Source organism: Salmo salar, chromosome 22, assembly GCF_965601325.2.
Source record: "Salmo salar chromosome 22, fSalSal1, whole genome shotgun sequence".
Taxonomy (NCBI): domain Eukaryota; kingdom Metazoa; phylum Chordata; class Actinopteri; order Salmoniformes; family Salmonidae; genus Salmo; species Salmo salar.
The window spans coordinates 3,630,692-3,646,859 of NC_138312.1; the positions used below are offsets into that span (position 1 = coordinate 3,630,692).

The following is a 16,168-nucleotide window of genomic DNA, read 5'->3' on the forward strand; positions in this document are numbered from 1 at the left end:
GCTCAATTGTCTCAAACTGAATTTTCGAGTTGTGGGAATCCTCAGAGATCAGGGTAGAGAAGTAATTTACTCTTGCATTTTTAACAGTAACATTGACATTTCTCATCAGATCCTTCATTATCTCATAAAAGCCTAGTGGTTAGAGCATTGGGCCAGTAACCGAAAGGTTGCTGGATCGAATCCCTGAGCTGACAAGGTAAAAATCTGTCGTTCTGCCCCTCAACAAAGCAGTTAACCCACTGTTCCCCTGTAGGCCGTCATTAGAAAAAATAAGAATTTGTTCTTAACTGACTTGCCTAGTTAAATAAAGGTTAAAATTAAAAGGTTTGCAGGTCTTCCATTTACATTTAGCCTTTCTAAGTTAACTTTTTAAAGCACAAGTGTGGTAATTTAACCAGGTTGAGACACTGACAGACAATTTATTATTGGTTTTAACTGGTACCACTGAGTCTAAAGTAGCCTGACATATATAATTTAAACCATTCACCAAATCTTTGTTGTGAAGACAACTAACAGGATCAGTGGTGGGGATAGAAAAGCATTTGTAAATCTACTAGCAGTTGTGGAGCTAATGATGCGAGTGGGGACAGACACATTTTTAGGAGGAGGAGAAAGCATTTTAAAAACAATGAAGATGGTCAGAGACGCACATCAATAGTTTCGAAGTTATTACTATTCAGACCATAGAACAGTACAAGATCAAGGGTACGGCCTTTGTTGTGTGTAGGCCCTGTGGCATGTAGCACAAAGTTAAAGGATTCTAACACGTTAAGAAACTCCCCTGCTAGTGCATTGCTTGGGCAACCCACAGATCTCCAAGAATAATAACCCTGCCATATTTCGGCGTAACCAAAGAAAGCAGAGAATTCTGCAATGAAAAAATAGTAGGTTTAGAAGGGCTCTACACCAAAATATACAAGATGGGCTGTTTCTTGTTCAAGCAAAAGATATGGCTCTCAAATTAGGAAAATGTGACACATGACACAGGGCAACATATACATCTGTCTCTATGAATGATGGCTATCCCACCACCACTGTAGATAAGAAAAGTCTGGAGGGGTAGTTTCATTAAGAGAACTAAAATCCTCAGGTTTAAGCCAAGTCTTAGTTAGCATGAAAATATCAATGCCGTTGTAAATAATAAAATCATTGCATATGAACAACTTATTATTTAGAGATCAATGAACAACTTATTATTTAGAGATGATGACAAGGTATTACAGAGTTATTGATGGGAGTTAGAAGGAAAATAAATTAGGTTACTTACAGTAGCCCTAACCTGTAGTCAAAAAAACAAATCGCCCTCTAGTGGCCTCATGGGTGGAGTGTTATTAATATTTTTCATAATGAATAAACCTTCTGTCAAGAAAACAGCCGAAATTCTGGTGTTTCAATGTCAAACAGTTTTGTTATATTTCAGTGCTCCACAATGTATATAACGTGTAATATTGGGATGCAAACTCAAAACTTGCATACATTTAAACTCTATATCTGACATGGTAAAGGTGTCTTCTTATTTAAGCCCTTAACCATGTGTGTGAGGTGTATACTTTGTTTCAAATTTGATTTGTTTAAGACAACCAAGAAACACTCTGTCTGACCCTGATTTAGCCCACTGCAGCAAAATGTTAACTGTACTACGGGACATAAAATGCTCTCCATGTCCTCTGTTGCTAATTATGACAGGGAGGACTGGAGCACTACCAGACCCAAATAAATCCTAGAACCCCTGTGGTTAGTGTGAATCTCGTCTCTCTTAAAAAGTGCTGGTTGCTCCCACATCAAATCTACATTTTCACAAAACGAGGCATTCCTGTTGGCAAGTTTCTTCAGGTACGTGTTTAGGGCAACAAGGCGGCTGAAACGTTTTGCACCCCTTTGAAAGCACGGGAAGGGGCCAGAAATAATTATTCTATTCCCTGTAATAGCAAAAATAATTTTGTAGTCCTCCCTCCATTCCTCAGATTGCATAACGCGGAGGTCGTTAAAACCTATTTGAGTTACGAAGTTGTTAATATTAAAGTAGTTGGCCAGAACCTTGGGCAGGAGGGAGTGTCGGACACGGGTTTCCGGGTGACAGTGGACCTTGGTTGGTCAACAGACTTGGCTGTAGGAGGCACTCAAGACAGATGCAATTTGTCTGCGTTACCGCCAGGTCCTGCTGTTGCCGCAGCTGAAAAAGTAACCGGAGAATCTCTTCCCAAAGCTGCTTGATGGTGATGCATTTAGGCCAGACAAACTCATGTCCATTGATCAGTTTCACCTTTTCTTCCTCCTCTTGTGTGGAGATCATATCGCACCTAGCGCATTTGTGTCCAGACATGGATAGAAGCACCAGTGGGCTTGCACTGCTAGCCTGCTCGATTAGCATGATGACTAGAAGCTAACAATTCGCTAAGCTTTTATTTTTTGTTTTTACTATTATTATTAATCCATCTTCTTCGGAGGACACATACTGTAGCAAAGGGTCTGAATACTTGTAAAAATAAGGTATTTCTCTTTTTAAATTTTAATACATTTGCTAACATTTCTAAAATCCTGTTTTTGCTTTGTCATTATTGGATAGTGTGTGTAGATTGATGAGGACTTTAAAAAAAACTATTTTAGAATAAGGCTCTAACGTAACAACATGTGGAAAAAGTGAAGGGGTCTGAATACTTTCCGAATGCACTGTGTAGCCTAATAAGCAACTCATTCTCAGACACTGAGAAATATTGAAATGTCATTATGTAAATATCAATCCGTCCCTAACCTTAAATGAAGTTTTTCAGTTGAGAACTTATCCTGTTGGGGATAGGGGGCAGTATTTGCACGGCCGGATAAAAAACGTACCCGATTTAATCTGGTTACTACTCCTGCCCAGTAACTAGAATATGCATATAATTATTGGCTTTGGATAGAAAATACCCTAAAGTTTCTAAAACTGTTTGAATGGTGTCTGTGAGTATAACAGAACTCATATGGCAGGCAAAAACCTGAGAAGATTCCTTACAGGAAGTGGCCTGTCTTACAAGTTCTTGTTCTTCTTGGCTCTGTTTATTGAAAACTGAGGATCTTTGCTGTAACGTGACACTTCCTACGGCTCCCATAGGCTCTCAGAACCCGGGAAAAAGCTGAATGATGTAATTCCAGCCCTTGGCTGAAAAACATTAGCGCGTTTGGATAGTGGCCGGACAGAGTACCATCAGACTGAGGCTCGTGCACGAGGGGATCCCATGTTTTTATTTTCTCTCTCTTTGAACGTAAACACGCTTTCCCGGTCGGAATATTATCGCTTTTTTTACGAGAAAAATTGCATAAAAATGGATTTTAAACAGCGGTTGACATGCTTCGAAGTACGGTAATGGAATATTTAGAATATTTTTGTCACGAAACGCGTCGTGCGCATCACCCTTCTTTACACTTCGGATAGTGTCTTGAACGCACGAACAAAACAGAGGATGTTTGAACTTAACTATGGATTATTTTGAACCAAACCAACATTTGTTATTGAAGTAGAAGTCCTGGGAGTGCATTCTGACGAAGAACAGCAAAGGTAATAACATTTTTCTTATAGTAAATCTGACTTTGGTGAGGGCTAAACTTGCTGGGTGTCTAAATAGCTAGCCCTGTGATCCCGGGCTATCTACTTAGAATATTGCAAAATGTGCTTTCACCGAAAAGCTATTTGAAAATCGGACATAGCGAGTGCATAGAGGAGTTCTGTATCTATAATTCTTAAAATAATTGTTATGTTTTTTGTGAACGTTTATCGTGAGTAATTTAGTAAATTCACCGGAAGTTTGCGGGGGGTATGCTAGTTCTGAACGTCACATGCTAATGTAAAAAGCTGGTTTTTGATATAAATATGAACTTGATTGAACAAAACATGCATGTATTGTATAACATAATGTCCTAGGTGTGTCATCTGATGAAGATCATCAAAGGTTAGTGCTGCATTTAGCTGTGGTTTGGGTTTGTGTGACATTATATGCTAGCTTGAAAAATGGGTGTCTGATTATTTCTGGCTGGGTACACTGCTGACATAATCTAATGTTTTGGTTTCGTTGTAAAGCCTTTTTGAAATCGGACAGTGTGGTTAGATTAACGAGAGTCTTGTCTTTAAAATGGTGTAAAATAGTCATATGTTTGAGAAATTGAAGTAATAGCATTTCTAAGGCATTTGAATAACGCGCCACAGGATTCCACTGGCTGTTACGTAGGTGGGACGAAATCATCCCACTGGCCCTAGAGAAGTTAACCAAGCAACTAAGTTGATCAACTATGACTTCAATATTGAAGAAGATGTTTTATTGCCACATACACCAGATAGGGGCAGTGAAATGGTGTTTTACAGGGTCAAAGTATAGTTATTTGGTCTTCTGTTATTAAAGCAGGCTATTGATTAGGCAGACTAGGTTAGCTAGCTAATGTTTAACCACATAAAAATGATCAGTATCTTTGGTTTAACCAAGAACATTGTAGCTAGCTTGCTATTTTAATGAGGGGTTAGTAGAGAAGACCAGCATTACTGGGAAAGTGTGGCAGGGGAGGGAGAGGCAGGGTGAGAAGAACAGACAGGAAAGGCTCTCACTGTGAAAAAAAAGCTAAAATAAATAATTCTCTCTACTATTATTCTGACATTTCACATTCTTAAAATAAAGTGGTGATCCTAACTGACCTAAGACAGGGAATGTTTACTAGGTTTAAATGTCAGGAATTGTGAAAAACTGAGTTTAAATGTGTTTGGCTAAGGTGTATGTAAACTTCCGACTTCAACTGTATCTGTTTTGGTTTTTACCACTTTTCTGTTACATACACTGTACCATTCAAAAATTTGGACACACCGACTCATTCAAGGGTTTTTCTTTATTTTTACTATTTTCAACATTGTAGAATAATAGTGAAGACTTCAAAACAATTAAATAACACATATAGAATCATGTAGTAACCAAAAAAGTGTTAAACAAATCAAAATATAGTTTATATTTTAGATTCTTCAAAGTAGCCTCCCTTTGCCTTCATGACAGCTTTGCATACACTTGGCATTCTCTCAACCAGCTTCATGAGGAATGCTTTTCTAACAGTCTTGAAGGAGTTCCTAAATATGCTGAGCACTTGTTGGCTCATCCGTTCACCAACTCTGCGTCTCACAAAGACACAGCGGTATGAAAAAAAAATCTAAAATTTGGACTCATTAGACCAAAGGACAGATTTCCACCGGTCTAATGTCCATTGCTCGTGTTTCTTGGCCCAAGCAAGTCTGTTCTATTTATTGGTGTGCTTTAGTAGTGGTTACTTTCCAGCAATTTGACCATGAAGGCCTGATTCACACAGTCTCCTCTGAACAGTTGATGTTGAGATGTGTCTGTTACTTGAACTCTGAAGCATTTATTTGGGCTGCAATCTGAGGTGCAGTTGACTCGAATTAACTTATCCTCTGCAGCAGAGATAACTCTGGGTCTTTCTTTCCTGTGGAGGTCATCATGAGAGCCAGTTTCATCATAGTGCTTGATGGTTTTTGCGACTGCACTTGAAGAAACTTTGAAAGTTCTTTAAATTTTCCGGATTGACTGACCTTCATGTTTTAAAGTAATGATGGATTGCCATTTCTCTTTGCTTATTTGAGCTGTTATTGCCATAATATGGACTTGGTATTTTACCAAATAGGGCTATCTTCTGTAAACCACTACTACCTTGTCACAACACAACTGATTGTCTCAAATGCATTCACAAGGAAAGAAATTCCACAAATGTACTTTTAACAAGGCACGCCTGTTAATTGCAATGCATTCCAGGTGACTACCTCATGAATCTGGTTGAGAGAATGCCAAGAGTATGCAAAGCTGTCATCAAGGCAAAGGGTGGCTACTTTGAAAAATCTCAAATATAAAATATATTTTGATTTGTATAACACTTTTTTGGTTACTACATGATTGCATATGTGTTATTTCATAGTTTTGATGTCTTCGCTGTTATTCTACAATGTAGAAAATAGTAAAAATAAAGGAAAACCCTTGAATGAGTAAGTGTCCAAACTTTTGATGGGTACTGTACATACATTTTGAGCTAAAGATGAAAACCTTTCCTACGAGTATTATTATATAATTTATTGACAGACTATGGCTTTCCAAATCGCCCAACACTGCTATTTGTGAGGTACATTTTAAGTGAATGTTGTGATTTTTAACCATTCCTGAACCTGTGACCAGAAACAAGCTACATAGGGGCAATACCAGAAGAGATGATCTAGTGATTCTGTCTCTAGTGATTAGCAAAGCTTTTCAATGGGATACTGGGACACAAACTTGCGGTACAAAATATCCACGTCATGGAATCCGTAGCTAGACATGACACAGTTGACAGCTTGTGCATCTGGTTGCAGGAAACACTGCAGGGAGAGGAAATGGCGACTGCTTGAATCTGAAAGTGCAGCAAGTGAAGTGTGTGACAATGAATGGAAAATAGTGAAATCAAAGAATGGAAAAAAACGAGCAAAAGTTGTACTAGAAGAGAAGGACCGATACAATAATGCATTTCTTATTGGACTGTGTTTTTAGGACAAGGAGATTCATTTGGGAAATCCATTTGTAATATCGAGGACTGTGAAAAAACCAGTGGGAAAGGTGGATTCGATCGAAGTGACTAGAAGCGGCCTTCTTTTGGTTAATTCTTTTGACGAAGAACAGAAGTGTGCACTGGATCTGGCAAAATTGTCCATGCCAGAAGTAACATGTTTTGATCATCGGAGCAGGGCGCCAGCCAAAGGACTTATACAGTGCATTCCAAAGTATTCAGACTTTTGGAATTTTTTCACATTTTGTTACATTACAGCCTTATTCTAAAATTGATTAAATTGTTTTTTCCCCTCATCAATCTACACACAATACTCTATAATGACAAAGCATAAAGAAGTTTTAGAAATGTTTGCATATTTATTAAAATAAAAAGAACTGAAATATGACATTTACATAACTATTCAGACCCTTTACTCAGTACTTTTTTGAAGCACCTTTGGCAGCGATTACAGCCTTGGGTATGACGCTACAAGCTTGGCACATCTGTATTTGGGGATTTCTCCCATTCTTCTCTGCAGATCCTCTCAAGCTCTATCAGGTTGGATAGGGAGCGTTGCTGCACAGCTATTTTCAGGTCTCTCAAGAGACGTTCGATCGGGTTCAAGTCCGGGCTCTGGCTGGACCACTCAAGGACATTCAGAGAATTGTCCCAAAGCCACTCTTGCATTGTCTTGGCTGTGTGCCTAGGGCCACTGTGCTGTTGGAAGGTGAACCTTCGCCCCAGTCTGACGTCCTGAGCGCTCTGGAGCAGGTTTTCATCACGGATCTCTCTGTACGTTGCTGTAACGTAACAAAATGTGGAAAAAGGGAAGGGGTCTGAATACTTTCCGAATGCACCGTAGCTGGAGTCTTGCTGGATATAGATGACCAGCACCTTAATCAGAAAATCCCAGGAGTAGTCAGTGCACGTCGCCAGACCCAGATGGTAAATGCAAAAAAGGAGAAAAGCCTATTGATATTATTGTTGTTTGAGGAGACTCTACCTGAATATGTGAAACTTTTACATGTGAGGTATGCGGTGAGAGCATTTGTGTCCAAACCATTACAGTGTGGGAATTGTAAATGATCATTTGGTCACGTTTCAAATGTTTGCAGATGAGAGAATTATAGTATTGAAGAATCTATCAATGGAAAATGTTGCAATTGTGGTGGGGATCATACTCCGGACTTCCTTGAGTGCCTTGTTAGGGTGAAAGATGTCGAGGTGTCAAGGATCTGGGCTGTGCAGCTGATTTCCTATGTGGAGGCGGTGAATAGAGTCGAAGGGGCAAGAGGCAACAGTTTTGAAGATCTGGCGGGAGATGCATTGTGTTTCAAGTCAATCGGGTGATCTAGACACACTCATTGTGAAGAAAATGGATTTTGTCGCATTTATAGCCACAGTGATTATTTGTACAGCACAAGTGTCTAAGAAGTCCAAGAAGCTGGACATCAACTCAGGAAGCTGGGCCTCCCGAGTGGCGCAGCAGTCTAAGGCATTGCATCTCAGGGCTAGAGGTGTCACTACAGACCCTGGTTCTATTCCAGGCTGTATCACAACTAGCCATGATTGGGAGTTTATTTCATTTTTATTTTTTTATTTCTCCTTTATTTAACCAGGTAGGCTAGTTGAGAACAAGTTCTCATTTACAACTGCGACCTGGCCAAGATAAAGCAAAGCAGTGCGACACAAACAACAACACAGAATTACACATGGGAGTCCCATAGGGCGCAACACAATTGGCCCAGTGTCGTCCGGGTTAGTGTTTGGTAGGCTGTCATTGTAAACAATCATTTGTTCTTAACTGACTTGCCTAGTTAAATAAAGGTTAAATAAAATAAATAAATACAATTATATCTGCAGCAGAGAAGTTTTTGGGGCTCCAAGACTTCACGGCAGAAGCACTGCAAGGACTATTTCTGATAGGACATGTACCGCCCTCATAGGAGTCTTTTGAACCGGTGTAGGGACCTGATTAGAAGTTGTTTTTCACAGAAAAGCAGGTTGATTTTGTTTAGTTTATTTATTTTTTGATAGTTTGTTTGATATTTGATTTATTTTTACCCACATTATTTCCTTTTGTGGGATCTTTATTATTCACCCACACAGTAGGTGGCTGAATGCACATCACATTGTTGCCAACGCCATTATACCATAGAAGAAGAAGAAGATGAATCCATAGCTATAAAATGTCAACTTTGATTTAGATCTGTTTCTTAATCCTCTTGGGGCTAGGTGGGACGCTAGCGTGCCACCCGTGGTGCACTCCATCAACAGCAGGTGCATTTCAAGAGCGGCAAATTTGAATCCAAATAAATGTCAAAATTCAAATTTTTCAAAAATACAACTATGTTACACCATTTGAAAGATAAACATCTCCTTAATCTAACCACGTTTTACGATTTCAAAAAGGTTTTACGGCGAAAGCATAAATTTAGAGTATGTTAGGACAGTACATTTACAAGAGTTGTGTGTAATGTTTTGTCAAGTCAAAGACAGGGTCACCAAAACCATAAAACCAGCTAAAATGATACACTAACCTTTTACAATCTCCATCAGATGACACTCCTAGGACATTATGTTAGACAATGCATGCATTTTTAGTTCTATCAAGTTGATATTTATATCCAAAAACAGCGTTTTACTATGGCATTGATGTTGAGGAAATCGTTTCCCTCCAATAACCGGCAGTCAAGTCAGCGTCACAAATTAAATAATTAAAATTAGAAAACATTGGTAAAATATTATATTGTCATTTAAAGAATTATAGATTTACATCTTTTGAACGCAATCAACTTGCCAGATTTAAAAATAACCTTACTGGGAAATCACACTTTGCAATAATCTGAGCACTGCGCCCAGAAAAATACGCGTTGCGATACAGACTAGACGTCATGTTGGGGAGATCTAAAATCGAAAATACTATGTAAATAATCCATTACCTTTGATTCTCTTCATCAGATGTCACTTCCAGGTATCACAGGTCCATAACGAATGTAGTTTTGTTCAAAAAAGCTCATCATTTATGTCCAAAAATCTCCGTCTCGTTAGCACATGATGTAAGCCAGCCGGACTTCTCGTCATGAACGAGGGGAAAAAATATATTTCCGTTCGTTCAAACATGTCAAACGTTGTATAGCATAAATCATTAGGGCCTTTTTTAACCAGAACATGAATAATATTCAAGGTGGACGAATGCATACTCTTTTATAACGTATTGGAACGAGGGTACCCAACATCAACTCGCGCGCAAGGTGTCTAATGGGCCATCATCGTTCCATGGCTCTTGTTCGGTCAGATCTCCCTCCAGAAGACTCAAAACACTTTGTAAAGGCTGGTGACATCTAGTGGAAGCAATAGGAAGTGCCAAAATATTCCTAAACCCCTGTGTTTTTCAATGGGATAGGTTTAAAGTCAATACAACACATCAGGTATCCACTTCCTGTCAGAAAATGTCTCAGGGTTTTGCCTGCCAAATGAGTTCTGTTATACTCACAGACACCATTCAAACAGTTTTGGAAACTTTAGAGTGTTTTCTATCCATATATAATAAGTATATGCATATTGTAGTTACTGGGTAGGATTAGTAACCAGATTAAATCGGGTACATTTTTTTTATCCAGACGTGCAAATGCTGCCCCCTAGACCCAACAGGTTAAAAAACGTGTTTAACCTCTCTAGGGCCGGCGGGACGAAATCGTCCCACCTACGTAACAGCCAGTGGAATCCTGTGGCGCGTTATTCAAATACCTTAGAAATGCTATTACTTCAATTTCTCAAACATATGACTATTTTACACCATTTTAAAGACAAGACTCTCGTTAATCTAACCACACTGTCCGATTTCAAAAAGGCTTTACAACGAAAGCAAAACATTAGATTATGTCAGCAGAGTACCCAGCCAGAAATAATCAGACACCCATTTTTCAAGCTAGCATATAATGTCACAAAAACCCAGAAGACAGCTAAATGCAGCACTAACCTTTGATGATCTTCATCAGATGACACACCTAGGACATTATGTTATACAATACATGCATGTTTTGTTCAATCAAGTTCATATTTATATCAAAAACCAGCTTTTTACATTAGCATGTGACGTTCAGAACTAGCATACCCCCCGCAAACTTCCGGTGAATTTACAAAAAATGTACTAAATTACTCACGATAAACGTTCACAAAAAGCATAACAATTATTTTAAGAATTAGAGATACAGAACTCCTCTATGCACTCGATATGTCCGATTTTAAAATAGCTTTTCGGTGAAAGCACATTTTGCAATATTCACAGTAGATAGCCCGGCATCACAGGGCTAGCTATTTAGACACCCAGCAAGTTTAGCACTCACCAAAGTCAGATTTATTATAAGAAAAATGTTATTACCTTTGGTGTTCTTCGTCAGAATGCACTCCCACGACTTCTACTTCAATAACAAATGTTGGTTTGGTCCCAAATAATCCATTGTTATATCCAAACAGCGGCGTTTTGTTTGTGCGTTCAAGACACTATCCGAAAGGGTAAAGAAGGGTGACGAGCACGGCGCATTTCGTGACAAAAAAATTCTAAATATTCCATTACCGTACTTCGAAGCATGTCAACCGCTGTTTAAAATCAATTTTTATGCCATTTTTCTCGTAAAAAAGCGATAATATTCCGACCCGGAATCTGCGTTTAGGTAAAAAGAGGAAAGAAAATAAAGCACGGGGTCGACTCGTGCACGCGCCTAAGCCCATTGTCCTCTGATCGGCCACTTGCCAAAAGCGTAAATGTGTTTCAGCCTGGGGCTGCCTCGATATCATTCAGCTTTTTCCCGGGCTCTGAGAGCCTATGGGAGCCGTAGGAAGTGTCACGTTACAGCAAAGATCCTCAGTCTTCAATAAAAAGAGCCAAGATGAACAACAACTTGTCAGACAGGCCACTTCCTGTTCAGAATCTTCTCAGGTTTTTGCCTGCCATATGAGTTACATTTTACATTTTAGTCATTTAGCAGGCGCTCTTATCCAGAGCGATTTACAGTAGTGAATGCATACATTTCATTTCATGTATTTTTTTTTTTGTACTGGCCCCCTGTGGGAATCGAACCCATAACCCTGGTATTGCACACACCATGCTCTACCAACTGATCCACAGGGATGACCGTTATGTTCTGTTATACTCACAGACACCATTCAAACAGTTTTAGAAACTTTAGGGTGTTTTCTATCCAAAGCCAATAATTATATGCATATTCTAGTTACTGGGCAGGAGTAGTAACCAGATTAAATCGGGTACGTTTTTTATCCGGCCGTGTCAATACTGCCCCCTACCCCCAACAGGTTAATAAAAACAACAAACCGGGTGTAGCTAACATTCACCACTTTGATGACGTCTTTAAGCCTTCTCTTTGTTTCATTTTTTTAGTTTTTCCCCGCTGATTGTCTTGTGTTGTCTTGTTTGATCTCTGTTTTTTATTTAGTTTCTACAATTGTAAAGCGACTTTGGGTCATTGAAAAGTGCTATAGAAGTCCCATGTATTATTATTATTCAACATTCTCTACTCCTTTGCAAACAAAAGGTCTCGCAGTTGATACTGGCTTATACTCTGAAATTATCAACGTTTTTCCCATAAGAGAATTACATTTTCAACCCTCTGACAAGTTGTTTTAATTATACCACAGTCTTTGAAAACAATGCTGTCTACAGTATTATGTCATATTGTTAGAGAACCCAAGGCTCCTAATGCGATACAAGAGTAGCATATTGCCCCAATAACATGAATACTTTTTTATGAAGGGTTTAGATGTTGCTGGCGAGACACTTCTTACAAGTGAAGGCTTTTAAATGAAAACTTGCTCTAAAATGAAATAGCCTGTCATATGCTGATAGCCAACAGGAATTATGATACATTTTCTATTAGTAAAAGTGTTTTAATTACATGAGCTTGTAATGGAAACTGTCCATCTTACTGCATGCTTGTACAAATGCTTCATATCTCATTACATTTTTTGAAAAACCACTGAGAAAGTACGGTAGGTATCTTCATTTCACATGATAAGTCTGCCAAGAGCGATCCACAGTTAATTGTTGGACCCAAAATATGCTTTTTGGAAAGTTTCACTCTGCAAACTTGAACAGTCACTCTGTGTAAGAGATTGTCATCTTCTCTGGAAAATTCAGAATTTATTCTATTTCCCCTCCTCGCCTCTTATTTTGAGACATTTAAAAGGATAATTTGAGTAGAAGTTTTGATGGAAAGATGCTTTTCCTCCAACCCGTGCCAACCAGGCTTCTACTCAAACGTCCACACAGTATCTAACTAAATGTTAATCAATACTAAAGCTCTCCCTCCCAGCCACTCACGCTGCCCGATTACCTATGACCATTTATGGAACTGCGAAAAGAACGGAGAACACATTCGATTATAGACAGCTGTTCCATTCCATTTCTTCTGTGTCTTTCCCCCCCACACTGTGTAAACATAAAGCCTCCCATATGGTCATTTAGAATTCAGCAGACTCGGCTACCAAAATAAGAAGTGTTATTGGCAAACATTTACATATCAGAGAGACTGGAGGAATCGGCGGCAAACCTGTGAATCAGAACTGCCTACAGGAACCTCTGAAACAAATCTTTTCAGATTCCTTTCTGTTTTATATTCCTCTTGTCCAGAATAGTCCCTTGCTGTAAGTTACAAAAATGTTGCTTATTGTAGTGGTCTGGGTGTAGCTGGTGCAGAGGAGTCAGGTGCAGGACAGCAGAGATGAGTAACACAAGTAACTTTACTCAAATATTCCAATAACATGTCGTAATACCGAGCCCACAATAACAGACCGAACATACATAAAACAATCACGCACAAAAACCATGGGGAAACAGAGGGTTAAATAATGAACATGTAATTGGGGAATTGAAACCAGGTGTGTAAAACAAAGACAAAACAAATGGAAAATGAAAAGTGGATTGGCGATGGCTAGAAGGCCGGTGACGTTGACCGCCGAACACCGCCCGAACAAGGAGAGGGACCGACTACGGCGGAAGTTGTGACAGTACCCCCCCTTGACGTGCGGCTCCAGCAGCACGTCGACACCGACCTCGGGGACGACCCGGAGGACGAGGCACAGGGCGATCCGGATGGAGACGGTGGGACTCCCGCAGCAACGAAGGGTCCAAAACATCCTCCAACGTCACCCAGCATCTCTTCTCCGGACCGTACCCCTCCCACTCCACGAGGTACTGAAGGCCCCTCGCCCGACGCCTCAAGTCCAGTATGGCTCGAACAGCATACGCCGGGGCCCCCTCGATGTCCAGAGGGGGCGGAGGAACCACCCGCACCTCAGACTCCTGGAGTGGACCAGCAACCACCGGCCTGAGGAGAGACATGGAACGAGGGGTTAATACGGTAATCGGGGGGAAGCTGTAACCTGTAGCAAACCTCGTTCAGTCTCCTCAGGACTTTGAATGGCCCCACAAACCGTGGGCCCAGCTTCCGGCAGGGCAGGCGGAGGGGCAGGTTTCGGGTCAAGAGCCAGACCCGAACCCCCAGGGCCTCACTGCGGTGGCGGTCGGCGCTCGCCTTCTGACACCTCACGGCCCATTGCAGGTGCACATGAGCGGCGTCCCAGGTCTCCTCCGAGCGCTTAAACCATTCGTCCATCGCAGGAGCCTCGATCTGGCTCTGATGCCAAGGTGCCAGAACAAGCTGATACCCCAGTATGCACTGGAAGGGGGAGAGGTTAGTGGAGGAGTGGTGGAGCGAGTTTTGGGCCATCTCTGCCCAGGGGATGAACGCCGCCCACTCCCCCGGCCGGTCCTGGCAATGAGACCGCAGAAACCTACCCAAATCCTGGTTTACTATCTCCACCTGCCTGTTACTCTCGGGGTGGAAACCCGAGACCAAGACCCCCAGACGTTCCATGAACGCCCTCCAGACCCTTGACGTGAACTGGGGACCTCGATCAGACACTATATTCTCAGGCACCCCATAGTGCCGGAAGACGTGTGTAAACAGGGCCTCCTCAGTCTATAGGGGCGTAGGGAGACCGGGCAAAGGAAGGAGATGGCAGGACTTAGAGAACCGATCCACAACGACCAGGATCATGGTGTTACCCTGTGAGGGAGGAAGATCCGTGAGGAAGTCCACCGATAGGTGCGACCACGGCCGTTGTGGAACGGGTAAGGGCTGTAACTTCCCTCTGGGCAGGTGTCTAGGGGCCTTACACTCGGCGCACACCGAGCAGGAGGAAACATAAACCCTCACGTCCTTGGCCAAGGTGGACCACCAGTACTTCCCACTAAGACAGCACACTGTCCGACCGATGCCAGGATGACCAGAGGAGGGTGACATGTGGGCCCAATAGATCAAACGGTCGTGGAAAGCAGACGGAACGTACAGACGCCCAGCTGGACACTGGAGGGGAGTGGGCTCTGTACGTAACGCCCGCTCGATGTCCGCGTCCAGCTCCCACACCACTGGTGCTACCAGGCAAGAGGCCGGAAGTATGGGAGTGTGATCTATGGACCGCTCCTCTGTGACATACATCCGGGACAGTGCATCTGCCTTAGTGTTCTGGGAACCTGGTCTGTAGGACAGGGTGAAAACAAAATGGGTAAAGAACATGGCCCACCTTGCCTGGCGAGGGTTCAGTGTCCTCACCGCCCGGATGTACTCCAGATTGCGGTGGTCAGTCCAGATGAGAAAAGGGTGTTTAGCCCCCTCAAGCCAATGTCTCCATGCCTTCAGAGCCTTGACAACAGCCAACAGCTCCTGGTCCCCCACATCATAGTTTCGCTCCGCCGGGCTGAGCTTCTTCGAAAAGAAAGCACAGGGGCGGAGCTTTGGTGGCGTACCCGAGCGCTAAGAGAGCACGGCTCCTATCCCAGCCTCGGAAGTGTCCACCTCCACTATGAACGCCAAAGAGGGATCCGGATGAGCCAGCACAGGAGCCGAGGTAAACAGAGCCCTCAGATGACCAAAAGCCCTACCCGCCTCAGCCGACCACTGCAGTCGCACCGGTCCCCCCTTCAGCAGTGAGGTAACGGGAGACGCTACCTGACCAAAGCCCCGGATAAACCCCCGGATAAACCCTAGAAACCGCTGCACTTCCTTTACCGTGGTGGGTCGGCCAATTACGCACAACTGAAATGCGGTAACTCTCCATCTCCACCCCTGAAGTGGAAATGCGGTACCCTAGGAAGGAGACAGACTGTTGGAAGAACAGACATTTCTCAGCCTTGACATACAGGTCATGCTCCAACAGTTGACCAAGCACCCTGCGCACCAGGGACACATGCTCGGCGTGTGTAGCGGAGTATATCAGAATGTCGTCGATATACACCACTACACCCTGCCTGTGCAGGTCCCGGATGATCTTGTCTACAAAGGCCTGGAAGACTGATGGCGCATTCATCAACCTGTGTAGCATGACAAGGTACTCATAGTGTCCTGAGGTGGTACTAAATGCTGTCTTCCACTCATCCTCCTCCCGGATACGCACCAGGTTGTAAGCGCTCCTGAGATCCAATTTTGTGAAGAAGCGCGCCCCGTGAATTGACTATAGCACTGGCTATGAGAGGCAGCGGGTAGCTGTACCTCACAGTGATTTGGTTGATACCTCGATAGTCAATGTACGGGCGCCGACCTCCATCCTTCTT

The 16,168-nt window shown here is 42.2% G+C and overlaps 1 protein-coding gene across 4 annotated transcripts in view; it reads left to right on the forward strand.

The window, feature by feature from the left end:
- Positions 1-16,168, forward strand: part of LOC106582631 (receptor-type tyrosine-protein phosphatase T) — a 593,162-nt gene that overhangs the window by 495,275 nt on the left and 81,719 nt on the right. The gene's annotated exons all lie outside the window — the stretch shown is intronic.